We start from the raw sequence: 9349 nt of genomic DNA, 5'->3' as shown, positions 1-9349 counted from the left end.
CTGGAAAACCGTTTATCAAGTTTTTAGCGGGAAAATACATTTTTGGGTTTCGACAAGAAAACACATTTTTCGGGTTTTGGCGGAAAAAAAAACATTTCCATTTTTCGGCGGGAAAACACGTTTCCGGGTTTTGGTTGGAAAATTGTTTTATGGTCTTTGGCGGGAAAACACGTTTTTGGGGTTTGGCAAAAAATGTGTTTTCCAGGTTTCGGTGGAAAAACACCTTTGTTGGGTTTCGGCCGGAAAGCGTATTTTTGGCGGGAAAACACCGAGTTTTGGCAGAAAACACATTTTCCTGGGTTTTGGAGGGAAAACGCGTTTACCGGGTTTTTACGAGAAAGCATGTTTTCCTGGTTTCGATGAGAAAACGCATTTTCCGGGTTTTGGCATCTAGATGCTGCATCCAAATGCTGTTGCAATAGTTTTTAAACGAACAACATCTAGATGCTGCATCCAAATGCTGATGCAATAGTTTTTAAACGAACAACATCTAGCATCCAAATGCAGCGTCTAGATATAGAAACGAACATGGCTTAACTGTCATAAATGAATCGAGAAGAAAAGTAAATTAAAGGAGTCAAATAATGAGAGATTAATGTTTTGACCAAATCTACAAAGATTTTTAAAAGGAACAGATCGAAAGAGGAAGGAGGTGTTTGTGGTTACAGTGATCTGTGGGAGAGAAACACCACAAAAATTCAAGTGTAAAAAAATGTAAGAATCTGTGTCTGACCACTAAATGTCTGGCAAAAACTGGCTGAAACAGTCTCTAAAATTAGAAAAAACTTGATCAGAAGCAGTAGAACCATTCTAGGGCAAGCCATGGATAAGTGTTTTATTTTTACTTTTCTTGGCGACGATGGAGTGAATAATTGTACACATGAACTTTTTAGCAAATACTTTACACAAACTACTACTTTCTTAAAATGGAGAGTTTGACTTCAAAACATATTCAGATTCTTCAGGGGCATTATTTGCTAGTTTTTCTGTATTTGTGAGAATACTGTCATTTTATGAAATGGGATCAAAATTTTATCTTAGCTGGAGACCTTAAGTAAAGATTACTAGCATGAGAAACTATCTTCACATAACTCATCATTGGGCCTCCATAACATTTCTAGCATGAGAGAAGGTCAATTTCTTAAACTGTGTGTCACCTCCATTGATGGACCATGTATGCTATTAGAATAGATCAAATATTACAGTTCAAGATTTGCTGTTCCCATAAGTACAAAGAAGTTTTGAAGGTTCAACTAGAGATTAGCAGAATGAAAACAGATTATGTGAGCTTGTTTGTAATATTTGTTTGAGCTTTGACCTGTGTCAACAATGGCAGGGACATTAATTAAACTTATCCATTGCCATATTACTATTAATCCTCTTCTTATTTTAATTTTTCAGATACCTTATTGAAATCTTAAACGAAGAATGACATACTAATTAAATGTTGTTATTCATAGTTTTACTGTCGGATACTGCAGTTTAAGTTCGTTACAAGCACTTCCCGTGTAATGCTTTTGCCACTGCCTTTGATGCCGCATAAGAAGGAGGCGGCTGCTTGCTTCTTACTTCAGGCAGTGGCGATTCCATGACATCTGACTTAACTAGTAATGGATATGGAGCTTGAGCTGGTGAAAGAAGCATTGGATTTGCGAAAGGTAAGAGCTCACCGGTTCTAAACAGACCCATCTCTCTGTAGCATTAGTTCTCTGCAATCAAATATGATTGCAGATTGTCTCAAAAAAAACTTTAAAGAAGCAAGAATGAGAAGAGGAGAGACTCTTTGTTTTACTTTTGTATCTTGCAGTGGTCGCTGGGAAGTCAGTGATGATACCATCAATCTTAGCCCTCTGGACAAGGAAGTCTATCTCAACCGTTGAATCCGAGAAAAGATCAAGCGGTTGAGTTACAAATTCGTTGCTAAATGTCTCTACGAACACACGAACCCCACTTGCTTTCAGTCTTGGAACTACATCCGTCTTCTTAAGCCTGACAAGCCCTCCTCCATTGTAGGGTAAAACCGAGTTCATACTGATGATAATAGTGCCTGTGAAACTCATGATGTCTCTGATTGCAGAATCTGTGACATTATGGATGTCTTCATCCACTCTATACACCAGTTGGCCAGGTAACATTATCATCTTGTCGTTAAACGCGATTAAGACAGACTTATCAATAGACTGGAGAAGATTGCTATTGATGAAGTTGTTAGACATCTCCAATGTATTCCCCTATTTTTACCTCTAAAATAGAGCATCTCTAAAATAGAGCATCTCTAATGTATTTTTCTATTTTTGCCTCTATAAAGGAATATTCTCAAAAGATTCTATTTTAGTTTTACAAAAGATATATTTTGTTTATAAAAGTTGATAACTAACCCTATTTTTTTTTAACTTTTAAAATATTTTCATAAACTTATGAATTTTTTTAAACTAAAGTTTTGTTAAAAGACTATTGTGTAAATAAAAAATGTTATTATACTCCTACAAAAGTTGTATTTCTTTATAAATATAATTATTTTGGTTACAATTATAAAAATTTGAAAGTTAAAGGACTATTTTGAAAATAAAAAAGTATGACTCTATAATAGATGAATGCTATTTTTTCCTCTATTTTAGAGGTGGAAATAGAGATGAGATGATTACCTCTATTATAGCATATAGATGTGAAAATAGCTAGGGGTTAGAGATGCTCTTAGGCCTTCTTGAGTAGCTTGGCTCTGCGTTTTATTTAGCACAGCATCTACCACATTGATTCTTGATGTTCAGCTAAATACACTCCATTCTAAGAAAACATAAAATTGTATTTCAAGAAAAGATTCATGTGATGTTCAGCTAAAATGTCAGCCTAATCGACTAATCGGACTAGACTAAATGATTTTTCAGAACGATATTGTTAGAAAATCGGTCTAGGCATCCGCTTAATCAATAATCCAATATAAAACGCCTAAGAGAAGCTCTAAAGATTTCTTGAACATTGGTTCTATATATAGTTAGTGTGAACATTGGATGTTACACTCTTAGTTTCAATGTATCTGATAATCTATATTAATAGAATAGACTATTTGACGCTCTATACAATGTACACCTCATCAAAAAATATTTTTTCCAGAAGATACCACATGACATTATTATTAAAAAATAAAAATAATTAATAATTAAATATAAAATATAATAAAAAATAAATAATAAGTAAATATACAATAAAAATAATAATAATAATAAGTAAATATAAAATTAAGAAATGAAAAACTAATTGTAAGTAAATAATAAGTATATATAAAATTAAAATAAGTAAATATAAAGTTATATATAAGTAAACAATAACTATATAAATATATATATTAAAGTATAAGAAAATAAGTCTAAGTAACTATATTAAATATATATAATAATATATATATATATATATATAACAATAATAATAATAACCATAGTAAATAAGTCTAAGTAACTATTTCAGTCTAAGTAACTAAACCAGTTTATACAAAAGTTAGAACGACATTAACCAATAATCAATTAAACTGAACCAAGTTAATCGAGTTTAACCAAAATACCCAATTTTAACCAGATTATCATTATAATTTTTTAACTAGGTGATAACCCGCGCAAGGCGCGAGATGAGATTATTAATTTCGTTATTTATAAGATAAGAAGACATTTGGGCTGTCTAATGTGGACATCGGTTTGGTTACAGGGTGGAATTTTTATAAGTTTAATGTGGATATCGATTTGGTTCTTAAAATATAAGAAGTGTTATAACTAAAAAGCTCGATTTTCTTAAGATGCATAATTATAAAACTTATAATAAATAGTTCTTTAGCAAAATTCTGAACGGCAAAACGAATTGTTTTAGGTAAAATGAAAATAGGGTATTAAGCAAACGAAAAAATCTTCAAGCTTGATCAACTCTCCAAGTCTGAATTCACTATGCTGTGATAGGAATCACGTGACAGCATACAAACAAAAAAATATAGAAATTAGCGTAAATTCTAATTGGTTTTGAGCTATAACCAAAAAATACATATGCAACTATTAACCTACTATACTTAATTAGAGACTTGACCGTTAGATATCTCACCGGTCGAGTCATTCCTCATTTTTGTGCCTGTTATTAAAAAAGATACAAAGATAGGCTTTTATCATAACTCATCAGAACTCAGTGAATTAAAAAAATAACAAAGACTCCCATGGTAATACCTGGTATATTAACCATTGATGGACTTAGAGCAGCTCCAGGTAAAGCTTCATTTGATTCTAAAAAATTAGGAGATCCAACAAAATACTACGCTGTGATCCCATTGACTGAAGCAGCTTTATGGACGATGTTGGGCTTTGTTCACAACTTCCTGGCTGGCTTGATTTCCTTTTCTCGCGCAAAATGCAACTTCTTTGTGTAGATTAGTTAGGTCACCAAAAACATTAGTGTTGGACATCAGTGGTTGAGGGTGATTAATCAACTGCACCGGTACGTTTGATTTCCCTTGCCCCGTGATTGAACTTCCAAATTAAACATAAACAGATATTCAACTAAAGTTAGGTAATAGCTATATCTAATAAAAAAATTAATTTGAAATTTGTGAGTTTTGTAGACTTCATATGTCTCTTGGACAATAATCTTAACTGACCTGGGTTAAAACTGATATCCACTTGCAGGGAGTCACCTAAAAGGTTCTTCTCATTGTCTACCAAGTACAAAAGCATCGAATGAATATATTAATGAAGTCACACTTTAACATGATATAGAGTAAAAGGCGTACTGTCTCATGCATATACCCTTTTTTAAACGTTTCGGTGAACGACTATCTTCTACGTTTTCCTTTCCAGCCTTATGTTTCTTTCGATTCATGACAGAGTTTTCCTGGTTGAAATATCAAAAAATACACGAAAGGGATGATATTGATGCACGTATTCTTGTGTTCGATTCTGTTACCATAGTGGGCACATTTAACATTCTAAAACTCAAAAATTATTTCCAATCTAGTGTTGTTTATAAATGTATAGTCTTAATTACATTAAATATTTGTATTGTTTAATGTTAGAAGACAATTCCTTGTAATACAAGTTACGAAGCGAACTGATTGTGCTTAGGTAGGAAATAGACCTGGAAGTTGTGATGAACTACCAAATCCTTCTAATACAATTAAGTAATGAAACTCTCTGGTCGTAAACTTAATTAACGGATGTGGTTTTACAAAAAAAACACATAATTAGAAAGAGACTTTATATTAATAAATCAAGCACGACGTAGGGTAGGTTCACAAATTCTGAAATAAAAACATTAAAGCCAAAAAACAAAAACCCTAATCTTCCACGTAGACTTGAACGGTTTCAAATCCGACACAGCATTTATCGCATCCATTATAGAAGAATGAGTGAAGAATGTTTAGGTTTTGCTTTTAGGTTATGAGTAAGAAAGATGGGTTATGCTATGTGTCTTATATAGGTCTAAATCACCTAATGCAACTAACAGGATACGCGAAAAAAAAGAATTAAATTTCAAATGTTTAGGTTTTGCTTTTAGGTTATGAGTAAGAAAGATGGGTTATGCTATGTGTCTTATATAGGTCTAAATAACCTAATGCAATACGCGAAAAAAAAAGAATTAAATTTCAAATATTTTTGCCTTGCTCCACAATACGATGTGTATTGCCATAAACCATAGTATTGAAAATATATGCAAATCCCCTATCATTAATCAACATTGCCAATCACTCAAGATTTTAAAATCGTTTTCAAAAGAAAACCCCCAGCGTTTATTTCTGTGTTATAAAATTAACCGATATTGAATCTATATATTATTAAAAGAGAAGTACCCATTTGAAAATGTTCTTACTTCATTAATTAAACTCCCTTTTGCTTTTACTTGTCTTTTTCAGTTGCATTTATGAAATATCCTAAAACGAATAAAACTGCATATTTATTACTTGTCTTTTCAGTTACATTAATGAAATATGCTTAAATGAATTTAAACTTCCTATTTTATTGTTTGTCTTTATCAGTTACCATAAAAAAAAACCTTAAATAAATTTGGACATAATGTCATTTAATCAACCAAAAAAACTCATGAGTTATCCTGACGTGCATAATTTTAATAATGGAGATTTTTAAAAACGTGCATCATTAAAATATTACCTAAAACATGCATCACTAATATATAACATGCATCAATAAAACTAGAATTTGACTTACACAATTGTACGGATATTATTTTCAGTTGATTAAATTTAAAAATAATTATTTATTCAAAAAATATTTAAGAATGACTATGTTTTTAAAAATTATATGGTATTATTTGCTCATAACTCATTTGTCATTTGATAAATTGTTAGAAAGAAAATTTTAGCATAATATAACTCAGTTGTCATTTGCTAAATTTATGGTTTTTATTTCTATTTTTTATTATTTAATTATAATATTTTCATTTTATATTTGAAAGATAAATGAATTTTCTTTCAAACAATATTTTTGTAAATGTATTTTTTAAAAAATAATCAATTAAAATTGTTATTATCATTGAATATCATTATTTTTGACATAATTTGAGTTTTCGTTTACATCAAAACTTATCATATTTTAGGATAATTTTAATTTAAAATGTAATTTTCATATTTTTCAAACAAATTCTAAAAATATTTTCTAAATATTTTGTTATAATTTTTAAAAAAATATTGAATTGCATTTCAAATAAAAAGGTAAAGATATTAAAAGTATTCTAATTAAAATATGTAAAATTTAATATAGTTTTAAGGAAATGGTCAAAATAAAAAAAATTACACATAAAATAATCATGATTTTTGTTAACTGAGCGGATCATTATTTATATGATATCGCACACGAAAGAAAAATTTCTGTTTTTAAATTTATCTAATTAGCTCTATACTCATTTTTTATATATGATATCACACATTCGTAAAAAAAATAGATAGTTTAAGATGCAAATAAAAATATTTACTTAATGAATATAATATGAACGAATATTACAAATATATCATTTAATAAAATAAATAATTAAAAACTGAAAATTCATATCCGCGCTGGCGCGCGGATCGGGGTCTAGTTTGGTTTAAAAGTGTTAACGATAATAATAGGGGATTTCGGTTAATCTTCCACGTCGGAACATTGTTTGAAAGAAACTAAAATTGTGACCTGTCATAAACTTGATATCTTACATGATACAATCATGCACGTACGATAATAAGTTGTAGTATCATCGAAGCAAAAAATTATAACCAATATTTTTCTAAGTTATCGAGGATGCATTAATATCTCGAGCGTAAGAATGGATCATCTCTCACGGGTTATTAGCTCTCACAATCATTCTTACAAGGATGTCTGCACCAACACAACTAACCATGCAGAGGTTATAGGGTTCAGTATGATCCTAATGAGTGCACCTATGAGACGCTTCTAGATTTGTTCTGGCCTAGGCATGATCCCACCACCTTGAATCGTCAGGTACCAAACTTTTTCTTGTTTTTTTGTTACAATTCTGAATGTTTTGGCTTGTAATGTATAATGCAACTTTGTGTTCTTGTCTTAGGGAAAACTTGTGGGAGCTCAATACGGGTCAGGTATATATATACTTCTACACACCAGAGCAAGAGAAGCTAGCACGTGAATCTCTAGATACTCAGCAGAAGAAACTGGAGAAGAAGATTGTGACTGAGATATTACCGGCCAAGAAATTCTATAAATCTGTGGAATACCATCAGCATTGCCTCTCCAAAGGTGGAAAGAGTGGCCATGCAAAGTCCCCTGCAAAGAGCTGCAAAGACCCTATCAGCTGCTTTGGCTGAGGAAAAGCCTTAGTTCCTCTTCCCCCAAAACAGAGGATTCTCAGAGAATATGTATCTGTTTGAATGTGTGTGTGTGTGTTGATTTGTAAGTCTCAGTTAGTAATAAAGATGCATGTGTGGGATCATCTCAACTGTGTAACTTGTCTTAGTTTCTCAACTTTGAACTGATGTGTGTTTTAATAATTAGTAAGTACCATCATTAGAACCTAAACCTTTTATTTTCTTATGTTTGTGTGTTACGATTCTCTAATTTATTTTGAACGGATGCATGGCCTCGAAACCTTGAAGCTGTGCATAGGACACAACCATTCATTGGCTGGCCTCTGTTCTATCAGCTGCATGTAACGATTTTTGAGATAAGGGTTGGAAGAAGAAAAAGCTGCAAAAGGATTGAAGAACACGTGATATTCTCACAGTACTGTAATTGTAACGTACATAAAATTGAAGTTCAAACTCTCTGCTAGAATGATGCCACAGCCTGCTGTTGCCACTATCATCTCTTATAAGAATAAGAGAAGTCATACAGTTATTTTATAGTTATTGTTATGTTTTTATTGACTTCTCTAAATTTTCACATCTCTTATGAGAGGATCACGTAAGCCCGTCTCGTGTTTCTCATAACTTGTAAGAAAAAAGGAAACAAAATTTTGAGAAGCTATATTAAATCGGCACGTCAGCGTAAGTTTTTTAAAATTAATGTGAGAGCACATGGCGAAGGTAGTGTGAATGTATTAAAGCCAATGCTTCTGTTTTAAGACTTTTTCTTGGGTTCACTCCATAGGGTGAACCTTTAGGTTCACCAACCAATAGAAAGTTGTCATTTTAGATCTAGTATCTTTTAATTAAGGAAACAAAATAACTTACCAAATTATATTATGTTTTTAAAATAAAAAATAAAAAATTAAATAAAGAGAAATAACAATAGTTCTAAAAAAAGATTATTTAAAAAAAATATTTATTTTTAAGATTTAGAGTTTATCGTTTAAGATTTATAATTTAGAATTTATCCAAATGTTTAGTGTTTTCCAAGAGTTTAGGGTTTACCTAAGGGTTTAGGGTTTACCCAAGAGTTTAGGGTTTACCCAAGGGTTTAAGGTTTTCCCAAGGGTTTAGGGTTTAGAATTAGAGTTTAGGGTTTAGTGTTTTGTTGACAACATGTTTAGTGTTTTTCCAAGGGTTTAGGGGTTTACCCAAAGATTTAGGGTTTACCCAAGGATTTAGGGTTTAGGATTAGAGTTTAGGGTTTAGTATTAGAGTTTAGTGTTTTGTTGACAACATTTTTTTTTTTGAATTCGTTTTTTATATATTATTTTTATTTATTTTTAAATTTTATTTTGAAAAAATAATATAATTTGACAAGTTATTTGGTTTCCTTAATTAAAAGATACTAGATTTAAAATGAAAATTTTCTATTGGTTGGTGAACCTAAAGTAGGGGTGTCAATTCGGGCTGGCCCGGCCCGGTCCTGCCCAAACCCGCTAAGCCCGTAAATATTTGAGCCCGGCCCGGCCCGGCCCGAAAATAATTTGGGCCTAGAATTCAAAGCCCGGC

General features: G+C 31.4%; 1 pseudogene; it reads right to left on the bottom strand.

The window, feature by feature from the left end:
- Window positions 1–1431: 1431 nt before the first annotated feature.
- LOC125582444 overlaps window positions 1432–9349 on the bottom strand; it is a 50857-nt pseudogene continuing 42939 nt past the window's right edge.

This window comes from Brassica napus, chromosome C2 (genome assembly GCF_020379485.1).
Source record: "Brassica napus cultivar Da-Ae chromosome C2, Da-Ae, whole genome shotgun sequence".
Lineage (NCBI taxonomy): Eukaryota > Viridiplantae > Streptophyta > Magnoliopsida > Brassicales > Brassicaceae > Brassica > Brassica napus.
Note: the sequence above shows the minus strand (reverse complement) of the source record. Positions and strands in the feature narration are given on the sequence as shown.